The sequence below is a fragment of the Ambystoma mexicanum genome, chromosome 4p, assembly GCF_040938575.1.
Source record: "Ambystoma mexicanum isolate Mex_15411 chromosome 4p, UKY_AmexF1_1, whole genome shotgun sequence".
Classification (NCBI taxonomy): domain Eukaryota; kingdom Metazoa; phylum Chordata; class Amphibia; order Caudata; family Ambystomatidae; genus Ambystoma; species Ambystoma mexicanum.
Window position 1 is genome coordinate 15,828,792 of NC_090927.1, and position 12,624 is coordinate 15,841,415.

Here is a 12,624-nt window from a genome sequence, read left to right on the forward strand (position 1 = left end):
AAGTCAATAAAACCAGCGTGTACAGGTGTAGACATCTGCAGGGGAGCTTTATGCACCGAGAAGCCATGGAGAAGCCAATAAGACCAGCGTGTACAGGTGTCGACTTCTGCAGGGGAGCTTTCTGTACCGAGAAGCCGTGGAGAAGTCAATAAAACCAGTATGTACAGGTGTAGACTTCTGCAGGGGAGCTTTCTGCACAGAGAAGCCATGGAGAAGTCAATAAGACCAGCATGTACAGGTGTAGACTTCTGCAGGGGAGGTTTCTGCACTGAGAAGCTGAGGAGAAGCCAATGAAACCAGCATGTACAGGTTTAGACTTCTGCAGGGGAGCTTTCTGCACTGAGAAGCCGCGGAGAAGTCAATGAGACCAGCATGTACAGGTGTAGACTTCAGCAGGGGAGCTTTCTGCACTGAGAAGCCATGGAGAAGTCAGTAAGTCCAGCGTTTACAGGTGTAGACTTCAGCAGGGGAGCTTTCTGCACTGAGAAGCCATGGAGAAGTCAGTAAGTCCAGCGTGTACGGGTGTAGACTTCTGCAGGGGAGCTTTCTGCACTGAGAAGCCATGGAGAAGCCAATAAGACCAGCGTGTACAGGTGTCGACTTCTGCAGGGGAGCTTTCTGCACCGAGAAGCCATGGAGAAGCCATTAAGACCAGCATGTACAGGTGTAGACTTCTGCAGGGGAGCTTTCTTCACCGAGAAGCCATGGAGAAGTCAATAAGACCAGCATGTACATGTGTAGACTTCTGCAGGGGAGCTTTCTGCACAGAGAAGCCATGGAGAAGTCAATAAGACCAGCATGTACAGGTGTAGACTTCTGCAGGGGAGGTTTCTGCACTGAGAAGCCGAGGAGAAGCCAATGAAACCAGCATGTACAGGTTTAGACTTCTGCAGGGGAGCTTTCTGCACTGAGAAGCCGCGGAGAAGTCAATGAGACCAGCATGTACAGGTGTAGACTTCAGCAGGGGAGCTTTCTGCACTGAGAAGCCATGGAGAAGTCAGTAAGTCCAGCGTTTACAGGTGTAGACTTCAGCAGGGGAGCTTTCTGCACTGAGAAGCCATGGAGAAGTCAGTAAGTCCAGCGTGTACGGGTGTAGACTTCTGCAGGGGAGCTTTCTGCACTGAGAAGCCATGGAGAAGCCAATAAGACCAGCGTGTACAGGTGTCGACTTCTGCAGGGGAGCTTTCTGCACCGAGAAGCCATGGAGAAGCCATTAAGACCAGCATGTACAGGTGTAGACTTCTGCAGGGGAGCTTTCTTCACCGAGAAGCCATGGAGAAGTCAATAAGACCAGCATGTACATGTGTAGACTTCTGCAGGGGAGCTTTCTGCACAGAGAAGCCATGGAGAAGCCAATAAAACAAGCATGTACAGGTGTAGACTTCTGCAGGGGAGCTTTCTGCACTGAGAAGCCATGCAGAAGTCAATAAGACCAGCATGTACAGGTGTAGACTTCTGCAGGGGAGCTTTCTGCACTGAGAAGCCATGCAGAAGTCAATAAAACCAGCGTGTACAGGTGTAGACATCTGCAGGGGAGCTTTATGCACCGAGAAGCCATGGAGAAGCCAATAAGACCAGCGTGTACAGGTGTCGACTTCTGCAGGGGAGCTTTCTGCACCGAGAAGCCATGGAGAAGCCAATAAGACCAGCATGTACAGGTGTAGACTTCTGCAGGGGAGCTTTCTGCACCGAGATGACGTGCAAAAGTCAATAAAACGAGCATGTACAGTTGTAGACTTCTGCAGGGGAGCTTTCTGTACCGAGAAGCCGTGGAGAAGTCAATAAAACCAGTATGTACAGGTGTAGACTTCTGCAGGGGAGCTTTCTGCACAGAGAAGCCATGGAGAAGTCAATAAGACCAGCATGTACAGGTGTAGACTTCTGCAGGGGAGATTTCTGCACTGCTAAGCCATGGAGAAGTCAATAAGACCAGCATGTACAGGTGTAGACTTCTGCAGGGGAGGTTTCTGCACTGAGAAGCCGAGGAGAAGCCAATGAAACCAGCATGTACAGGTTTAGACTTCTGCAGGGGAGCTTTCTGCACTGAGAAGCCGCGGAGAAGTCAATGAGACCAGCATGTACAGGTGTAGACTTCTGCAGGGGAGCTTTCTGCACCGAGATGACGTGCAAAAGTCAATAAGACGAGCATGTACAGTTGTAGACTTCTGCAGGGGAGCTTTCTGTACCGAGAAGCCGTGGAGAAGTCAATAAAACCAGTATGTACAGGTGTAGACTTCTGCAGGGGAGCTTTCTGCACAGAGAAGCCATGGAGAAGTCAATGAGACCAGCATGTACAGGTGTAGACTTCAGCAGGGGAGCTTTCTGCACTGAGAAGCCATGGAGAAGTCAGTAAATCCAGCGTTTACAGGTGTAGACTTCAGCAGGGGAGCTTTCTGCACTGAGAAGCCATGGAGAAGTCAGTAAGTCCAGCGTGTACGGGTGTAGACTTCTGCAGGGGAGCTTTCTGCACTGAGAAGCCATGGAGAAGCCAATAAGACCAGCGTGTACAGGTGTCGACTTCTGCAGGGGAGCTTTCTGCACCGAGAAGCCATGGAGAAGCCATTAAGACCAGCATGTACAGGTGTAGACTTCTGCAGGGGAGCTTTCTTCACCGAGAAGCCATGGAGAAGTCAATAAGACCAGCATGTACATGTGTAGACTTCTGCAGGGGAGCTTTCTGCACAGAGAAGCCATGGAGAAGCCAATAAAACAAGCATGTACAGGTGTAGACTTCTGCAGGGGAGCTTTCTGCACTGAGAAGCCATGCAGAAGTCAATAAGACCAGCATGTACAGGTGTAGACTTCTGCAGGGGAGCTTTCTGCACTGAGAAGCCATGCAGAAGTCAATAAAACCAGCGTGTACAGGTGTAGACATCTGCAGGGGAGCTTTATGCACCGAGAAGCCATGGAGAAGCCAATAAGACCAGCGTGTACAGGTGTCGACTTCTGCAGGGGAGCTTTCTGCACCGAGAAGCCATGGAGAAGCCAATAAGACCAGCATGTACAGGTGTAGACTTCTGCAGGGGAGCTTTCTGCACCGAGATGACGTGCAAAAGTCAATAAAACGAGCATGTACAGTTGTAGACTTCTGCAGGGGAGCTTTCTGCACAGAGAAGCCATGGAGAAGTCAATAAGACCAGCATGTACAGGTGTAGACTTCTGCAGGGGAGATTTCTGCACTGCTAAGCCATGGAGAAGTCAATAAGACCAGCATGTACAGGTGTAGACTTCTGCAGGGGAGATTTCTGCACTGCTAAGCCATGGAGAAGTCAATAAGACCAGCATGTACAGGTGTAGACTTCTGCAGGGGAGATTTCTGCACTGCTAAGCCATGGAGAAGTCAATAAAACCAGTATGTACAGGTGTAGACTTCTGCAGGGGAGCTTTCTGCACAGAGAAGCCATGGAGAAGTCAATAAGACCAGCATGTACAGGTGTAGACTTCTGCAGGGGAGATTTCTGCACTGCTAAGCCATGGAGAAGTCAATAAGACCAGCATGTACAGGTGTAGACTTCTGCAGGGGAGCTTTCTGCACAGAGAAGCCATGGAGAAGTCAATAAGACCAGCATGCATAGGTGTAGACTTCTGCAGCGGAGCTTTCTGCACTGAGAAGCCATGGAGAAGTCAATAAAACCAGCATGTACAGGTGTAGACTTCTGCAGGGGAGGTTTCTGCACTGAGAAGCCGAGGAGAAGCCAATGAAACCAGCATGTACAGGTTTAGACTTCTGCAGGGGAGCTTTCTGCACTGAGAAGCCGCGGAGAAGTCAATGAGACCAGCATGTACAGGTGTAGACTTCTGCAGGGGAGCTTTCTGCACCGAGATGACGTGCAAAAGTCAATAAGACGAGCATGTACAGTTGTAGACTTCTGCAGGGGAGCTTTCTGTACCGAGAAGCCGTGGAGAAGTCAATAAAACCAGTATGTACAGGTGTAGACTTCTGCAGGGGAGCTTTCTGCACAGAGAAGCCATGGAGAAGTCAATAAGACCAGCATGTACAGGTGTAGACTTCTGCAGGGGAGATTTCTGCACTGCTAAGCCATGGAGAAGTCAATAAGACCAGCATGTACAGGTGTAGACGTCTGCAGGGGAGGTTTCTGCACTGAGAAGCCGAGGAGAAGCCAATGAAACCAGCATGTACAGGTTTAGACTTCTGGAGGGGAGCTTTCTGCACTGAGAAGCGGCGGAGAAGTCAATGAGACCAGCATGTACAGGTGTAGACTTCAGCAGGGGAGCTTTCTGCACTGAGAAGCCATGGAGAAGTCAGTAAGTCCAGCGTTTACAGGTGTAGACTTCAGCAGGGGAGCTTTCTGCACTGAGAAGCCATGGAGAAGTCAGTAAGTCCAGCGTGTACGGGTGTAGACTTCTGCAGGGGAGCTTTCTGCACTGAGAAGCCATGGAGAAGCCAATAAGACCAGCGTGTACAGGTGTCGACTTCTGCAGGGGAGCTTTCTGCACCGAGAAGCCATGGAGAAGCCATTAAGACCAGCATGTACAGGTGTAGACTTCTGCAGGGGAGCTTTCTTCACCGAGAAGCCATGGAGAAGTCAATAAGACCAGCATGTACATGTGTAGACTTCTGCAGGGGAGCTTTCTGCACAGAGAAGCCATGGAGAAGCCAATAAAACAAGCATGTACAGGTGTAGACTTCTGCAGGGGAGCTTTCTGCACTGAGAAGCCATGCAGAAGTCAATAAGACCAGCATGTACAGGTGTAGACTTCTGCAGGGGAGCTTTCTGCACTGAGAAGCCATGCAGAAGTCAATAAAACCAGCGTGTACAGGTGTAGACATCTGCAGGGGAGCTTTATGCACCGAGAAGCCATGGAGAAGCCAATAAGACCAGCGTGTACAGGTGTCGACTTCTGCAGGGGAGCTTTCTGCACCGAGAAGCCATGGAGAAGCCAATAAGACCAGCATGTACAGGTGTAGACTTCTGCAGGGGAGCTTTCTGCACCGAGATGACGTGCAAAAGTCAATAAGACGAGCATGTACAGTTGTAGACTTCTGCAGGGGAGCTTTCTGTACCGAGAAGCCGTGGAGAAGTCAATAAAACCAGTATGTACAGGTGTAGACTTCTGCAGGGGAGCTTTCTGCACAGAGAAGCCATGGAGAAGTCAATAAGACCAGCATGTACAGGTGTAGACTTCTGCAGGGGAGCTTTCTGCACTGCTAAGCCATGGAGAAGTCAATAAGACCAGCATGTACAGGTGTAGACTTCTGCAGGGGAGGTTTCTGCACTGAGAAGCTGAGGAGAAGCCAATGAAACCAGCATGTACAGGTTTAGACTTCTGCAGGGGAGCTTTCTGCACTGAGAAGCCGCGGAGAAGTCAATGAGACCAGCATGTACAGGTGTAGACTTCAGCAGGGGAGCTTTCTGCACTGAGAAGCCATGGAGAAGTCAGTAAGTCCAGCGTTTACAGGTGTAGACTTCAGCAGGGGAGCTTTCTGCACTGAGAAGCCATGGAGAAGTCAGTAAGTCCAGCGTGTACGGGTGTAGACTTCTGCAGGGGAGCTTTCTGCACCGAGAAGCCATGGAGAAGTCAATAAGACCAGCATGTACAGGTGTTTACTTCTGGAGGGAGCTTTCTGCACCGAGAAGCCATGGAGAAGCCATTAAGACCAGCATGTACAGGTGTAGACTTCGGCAGGGGAGCATTCTGTACCGAGAAGCCGTGGAGAAGTCAATAAAACCAGTATGTACAGGTGTAGACTTCTGCAGGGGAGCTTTCTGCACAGAGAAGCCATGGAGAAGTCAATAAGACCAGCATGTACAGGTGTAGACTTCTGCAGGGGAGGTTTCTGCACTGAGAAGCCGAGGAGAAGCCAATGAAACCAGCATGTACAGGTTTAGACTTCTGCAGGGGAGCTTTCTGCACTGAGAAGCCGCGGAGAAGTCAATGAGACCAGCATGTACAGGTGTAGACTTCAGCAGGGGAGCTTTCTGCACTGAGAAGCCATGGAGAAGTCAGTAAGTCCAGCGTTTACAGGTGTAGACTTCAGCAGGGGAGCTTTCTGCACTGAGAAGCCATGGAGAAGTCAGTAAGTCCAGCGTGTACGGGTGTAGACTTCTGCAGGGGAGCTTTCTGCACTGAGAAGCCATGGAGAAGCCAATAAGACCAGCGTGTACAGGTGTCGACTTCTGCAGGGGAGCTTTCTGCACCGAGAAGCCATGGAGAAGCCATTAAGACCAGCATGTACAGGTGTAGACTTCTGCAGGGGAGCTTTCTTCACCGAGAAGCCATGGAGAAGTCAATAAGACCAGCATGTACATGTGTAGACTTCTGCAGGGGAGCTTTCTGCACAGAGAAGCCATGGAGAAGCCAATAAAACAAGCATGTACAGGTGTAGACTTCTGCAGGGGAGCTTTCTGCACTGAGAAGCCATGCAGAAGTCAATAAGACCAGCATGTACAGGTGTAGACTTCTGCAGGGGAGCTTTCTGCACTGAGAAGCCATGCAGAAGTCAATAAAACCAGCGTGTACAGGTGTAGACATCTGCAGGGGAGCTTTATGCACCGAGAAGCCATGGAGAAGCCAATAAGACCAGCGTGTACAGGTGTCGACTTCTGCAGGGGAGCTTTCTGCACCGAGAAGCCATGGAGAAGCCAATAAGACCAGCATGTACAGGTGTAGACTTCTGCAGGGGAGCTTTCTGCACCGAGATGACGTGCAAAAGTCAATAAAACGAGCATGTACAGTTGTAGACTTCTGCAGGGGAGCTTTCTGTACCGAGAAGCCGTGGAGAAGTCAATAAAACCAGTATGTACAGGTGTAGACTTCTGCAGGGGAGCTTTCTGCACAGAGAAGCCATGGAGAAGTCAATAAGACCAGCATGTACAGGTGTAGACTTCTGCAGGGGAGATTTCTGCACTGCTAAGCCATGGAGAAGTCAATAAGACCAGCATGTACAGGTGTAGACTTCTGCAGGGGAGGTTTCTGCACTGAGAAGCCGAGGAGAAGCCAATGAAACCAGCATGTACAGGTTTAGACTTCTGCAGGGGAGCTTTCTGCACTGAGAAGCCGCGGAGAAGTCAATGAGACCAGCATGTACAGGTGTAGACTTCTGCAGGGGAGCTTTCTGCACCGAGATGACGTGCAAAAGTCAATAAGACGAGCATGTACAGTTGTAGACTTCTGCAGGGGAGCTTTCTGTACCGAGAAGCCGTGGAGAAGTCAATAAAACCAGTATGTACAGGTGTAGACTTCTGCAGGGGAGCTTTCTGCACAGAGAAGCCATGGAGAAGTCAATAAGACCAGCATGTACAGGTGTAGACTTCTGCAGGGGAGATTTCTGCACTGCTAAGCCATGGAGAAGTCAATAAGACCAGCATGTACAGGTGTAGACTTCTGCAGGGGAGGTTTCTGCACTGAGAAGCCGAGGAGAAGCCAATGAAACCAGCATGTACAGGTTTAGACTTCTGCAGGGGAGCTTTCTGCACTGAGAAGCCGCGGAGAAGTCAATGAGACCAGCATGTACAGGTGTAGACTTCAGCAGGGGAGCTTTCTGCACTGAGAAGCCATGGAGAAGTCAGTAAGTCCAGCGTTTACAGGTGTAGACTTCAGCAGGGGAGCTTTCTGCACTGAGAAGCCATGGAGAAGTCAGTAAGTCCAGCGTGTACGGGTGTAGACTTCTGCAGGGGAGCTTTCTGCACTGAGAAGCCATGGAGAAGCCAATAAGACCAGCGTGTACAGGTGTCGACTTCTGCAGGGGAGCTTTCTGCACAGAGAAGCCATGGAGAAGCCAATAAAACAAGCATGTACAGGTGTAGACTTCTGCAGGGGAGCTTTCTGCACTGAGAAGCCATGCAGAAGTCAATAAGACCAGCATGTACAGGTGTAGACTTCTGCAGGGGAGCTTTCTGCACTGAGAAGCCATGCAGAAGTCAATAAAACCAGCGTGTACAGGTGTAGACATCTGCAGGGGAGCTTTATGCACCGAGAAGCCATGGAGAAGTCAATAAGACCAGCATGTACAGGTGTAGACTTCTGCAGGGGAGCTTTCTGCACTGCTAAGCCATGGAGAAGTCAATAAGACCAGCATGTACAGGTGTAGACTTCTGCAGGGGAGGTTTCTGCACTGAGAAGCCGAGGAGAAGCCAATGAAACCAGCATGTACAGGTTTAGACTTCTGCAGGGGAGCTTTCTGCACTGAGAAGCCGCGGAGAAGTCAATGAGACCAGCATGTACAGGTGTAGACTTCAGCAGGGGAGCTTTCTGCACTGAGAAGCCATGGAGAAGTCAGTAAGTCCAGCGTTTACAGGTGTAGACTTCAGCAGGGGAGCTTTCTGCACTGAGAAGCCATGGAGAAGTCAGTAAGTCCAGCGTGTACGGGTGTAGACTTCTGCAGGGGAGCTTTCTGCACTGAGAAGCCATGGAGAAGCCAATAAGACCAGCGTGTACAGGTGTCGATTTCTGCAGGGGAGCTTTCTGCACCGAGAAGCCATGGAGAAGCCATTAAGACCAGCATGTACATGTGTAGACTTCTGCAGGGGAGCTTTCTGCACAGAGATGACGTGCAAAAGTCAATAAGACGAGCATGTACAGTTGTAGACTTCTGCAGGGGAGCTTTCTGTACCGAGAAGCCGTGGAGAAGTCAATAAAACCAGTATGTACAGGTGTAGACTTCTGCAGGGGAGCTTTCTGCACAGAGAAGCCATGGAGAAGTCAATAAGACCAGCATGTACAGGTGTAGACTTCTGCAGGGGAGCTTTCTGCACTGCTAAGCCATGGAGAAGTCAATAAGACCAGCATGTACAGGTGTAGACTTCTGCAGGGGAGGTTTCTGCACTGAGAAGCTGAGGAGAAGCCAATGAAACCAGCATGTACAGGTTTAGACTTCTGCAGGGGAGCTTTCTGCACTGAGAAGCCGCGGAGAAGTCAATGAGACCAGCATGTACAGGTGTAGACTTCAGCAGGGGAGCTTTCTGCACTGAGAAGCCATGGAGAAGTCAGTAAGTCCAGCGTTTACAGGTGTAGACTTCAGCAGGGGAGCTTTCTGCACTGAGAAGCCATGGAGAAGTCAGTAAGTCCAGCGTGTACGGGTGTAGACTTCTGCAGGGGAGCTTTCTGCACCGAGAAGCCATGGAGAAGTCAATAAGACCAGCATGTACAGGTGTTTACTTCTGGAGGGAGCTTTCTGCACCGAGAAGCCATGGAGAAGCCATTAAGACCAGCATGTACAGGTGTAGACTTCGGCAGGGGAGCATTCTGTACCGAGAAGCCGTGGAGAAGTCAATAAAACCAGTATGTACAGGTGTAGACTTCTGCAGGGGAGCTTTCTGCACAGAGAAGCCATGGAGAAGTCAATAAGACCAGCATGTACAGGTGTAGACTTCTGCAGGGGAGGTTTCTGCACTGAGAAGCCGAGGAGAAGCCAATGAAACCAGCATGTACAGGTTTAGACTTCTGCAGGGGAGCTTTCTGCACTGAGAAGCCGCGGAGAAGTCAATGAGACCAGCATGTACAGGTGTAGACTTCAGCAGGGGAGCTTTCTGCACTGAGAAGCCATGGAGAAGTCAGTAAGTCCAGCGTTTACAGGTGTAGACTTCAGCAGGGGAGCTTTCTGCACTGAGAAGCCATGGAGAAGTCAGTAAGTCCAGCGTGTACGGGTGTAGACTTCTGCAGGGGAGCTTTCTGCACTGAGAAGCCATGGAGAAGCCAATAAGACCAGCGTGTACAGGTGTCGACTTCTGCAGGGGAGCTTTCTGCACCGAGAAGCCATGGAGAAGCCATTAAGACCAGCATGTACAGGTGTAGACTTCTGCAGGGGAGCTTTCTTCACCGAGAAGCCATGGAGAAGTCAATAAGACCAGCATGTACATGTGTAGACTTCTGCAGGGGAGCTTTCTGCACAGAGAAGCCATGGAGAAGCCAATAAAACAAGCATGTACAGGTGTAGACTTCTGCAGGGGAGCTTTCTGCACTGAGAAGCCATGCAGAAGTCAATAAGACCAGCATGTACAGGTGTAGACTTCTGCAGGGGAGCTTTCTGCACTGAGAAGCCATGCAGAAGTCAATAAAACCAGCGTGTACAGGTGTAGACATCTGCAGGGGAGCTTTATGCACCGAGAAGCCATGGAGAAGCCAATAAGACCAGCGTGTACAGGTGTCGACTTCTGCAGGGGAGCTTTCTGCACCGAGAAGCCATGGAGAAGCCAATAAGACCAGCATGTACAGGTGTAGACTTCTGCAGGGGAGCTTTCTGCACCGAGATGACGTGCAAAAGTCAATAAAACGAGCATGTACAGTTGTAGACTTCTGCAGGGGAGCTTTCTGTACCGAGAAGCCGTGGAGAAGTCAATAAAACCAGTATGTACAGGTGTAGACTTCTGCAGGGGAGCTTTCTGCACAGAGAAGCCATGGAGAAGTCAATAAGACCAGCATGTACAGGTGTAGACTTCTGCAGGGGAGATTTCTGCACTGCTAAGCCATGGAGAAGTCAATAAGACCAGCATGTACAGGTGTAGACTTCTGCAGGGGAGGTTTCTGCACTGAGAAGCCGAGGAGAAGCCAATGAAACCAGCATGTACAGGTTTAGACTTCTGCAGGGGAGCTTTCTGCACTGAGAAGCCGCGGAGAAGTCAATGAGACCAGCATGTACAGGTGTAGACTTCTGCAGGGGAGCTTTCTGCACCGAGATGACGTGCAAAAGTCAATAAGACGAGCATGTACAGTTGTAGACTTCTGCAGGGGAGCTTTCTGTACCGAGAAGCCGTGGAGAAGTCAATAAAACCAGTATGTACAGGTGTAGACTTCTGCAGGGGAGCTTTCTGCACAGAGAAGCCATGGAGAAGTCAATAAGACCAGCATGTACAGGTGTAGACTTCTGCAGGGGAGATTTCTGCACTGCTAAGCCATGGAGAAGTCAATAAGACCAGCATGTACAGGTGTAGACTTCTGCAGGGGAGGTTTCTGCACTGAGAAGCCGAGGAGAAGCCAATGAAACCAGCATGTACAGGTTTAGACTTCTGCAGGGGAGCTTTCTGCACTGAGAAGCCGCGGAGAAGTCAATGAGACCAGCATGTACAGGTGTAGACTTCAGCAGGGGAGCTTTCTGCACTGAGAAGCCATGGAGAAGTCAGTAAGTCCAGCGTTTACAGGTGTAGACTTCAGCAGGGGAGCTTTCTGCACTGAGAAGCCATGGAGAAGTCAGTAAGTCCAGCGTGTACGGGTGTAGACTTCTGCAGGGGAGCTTTCTGCACTGAGAAGCCATGGAGAAGCCAATAAGACCAGCGTGTACAGGTGTCGACTTCTGCAGGGGAGCTTTCTGCACAGAGAAGCCATGGAGAAGCCAATAAAACAAGCATGTACAGGTGTAGACTTCTGCAGGGGAGCTTTCTGCACTGAGAAGCCATGCAGAAGTCAATAAGACCAGCATGTACAGGTGTAGACTTCTGCAGGGGAGCTTTCTGCACTGAGAAGCCATGCAGAAGTCAATAAAACCAGCGTGTACAGGTGTAGACATCTGCAGGGGAGCTTTATGCACCGAGAAGCCATGGAGAAGTCAATAAGACCAGCATGTACAGGTGTAGACTTCTGCAGGGGAGATTTCTGCACTGCTAAGCCATGGAGAAGTCAATAAGACCAGCATGTACAGGTGTAGACTTCTGCAGGGGAGGTTTCTGCACTGAGAAGCCGAGGAGAAGCCAATGAAACCAGCATGTACAGGTTTAGACTTCTGCAGGGGAGCTTTCTGCACTGAGAAGCCGCGGAGAAGTCAATGAGACCAGCATGTACAGGTGTAGACTTCTGCAGGGGAGCTTTCTGCACCGAGATGACGTGCAAAAGTCAATAAGACGAGCATGTACAGTTGTAGACTTCTGCAGGGGAGCTTTCTGTACCGAGAAGCCGTGGAGAAGTCAATAAAACCAGTATGTACAGGTGTAGACTTCTGCAGGGGAGCTTTCTGCACAGAGAAGCCATGGAGAAGTCAATAAGACCAGCATGTACAGGTGTAGACTTCTGCAGGGGAGATTTCTGCACTGCTAAGCCATGGAGAAGTCAATAAGACCAGCATGTACAGGTGTAGACTTCTGCAGGGGAGGTTTCTGCACTGAGAAGCCGAGGAGAAGCCAATGAAACCAGCATGTACAGGTTTAGACTTCTGCAGGGGAGCTTTCTGCACTGAGAAGCCGCGGAGAAGTCAATGAGACCAGCATGTACAGGTGTAGACTTCAGCAGGGGAGCTTTCTGCACTGAGAAGCCATGGAGAAGTCAGTAAGTCCAGCGTTTACAGGTGTAGACTTCAGCAGGGGAGCTTTCTGCACTGAGAAGCCATGGAGAAGTCAGTAAGTCCAGCGTGTACGGGTGTAGACTTCTGCAGGGGAGCTTTCTGCACTGAGAAGCCATGGAGAAGCCAATAAGACCAGCGTGTACAGGTGTCGATTTCTGCAGGGGAGCTTTCTGCACCGAGAAGCCATGGAGAAGCCATTAAGACCAGCATGTACAGGTGTAGACTTCTGCAGGGGAGCTTTCTTCACCGAGAAGCCATGGAGAAGTCAATAAGACCAGCATGTACATGTGTAGACTTCTGCAGGGGAGCTTTCTGCACAGAGAAGCCATGGAGAAGCCAATAAAACAAGCATGTACAGGTGTAGACTTCTGCAGGGGAGCTTTCTGCACTGA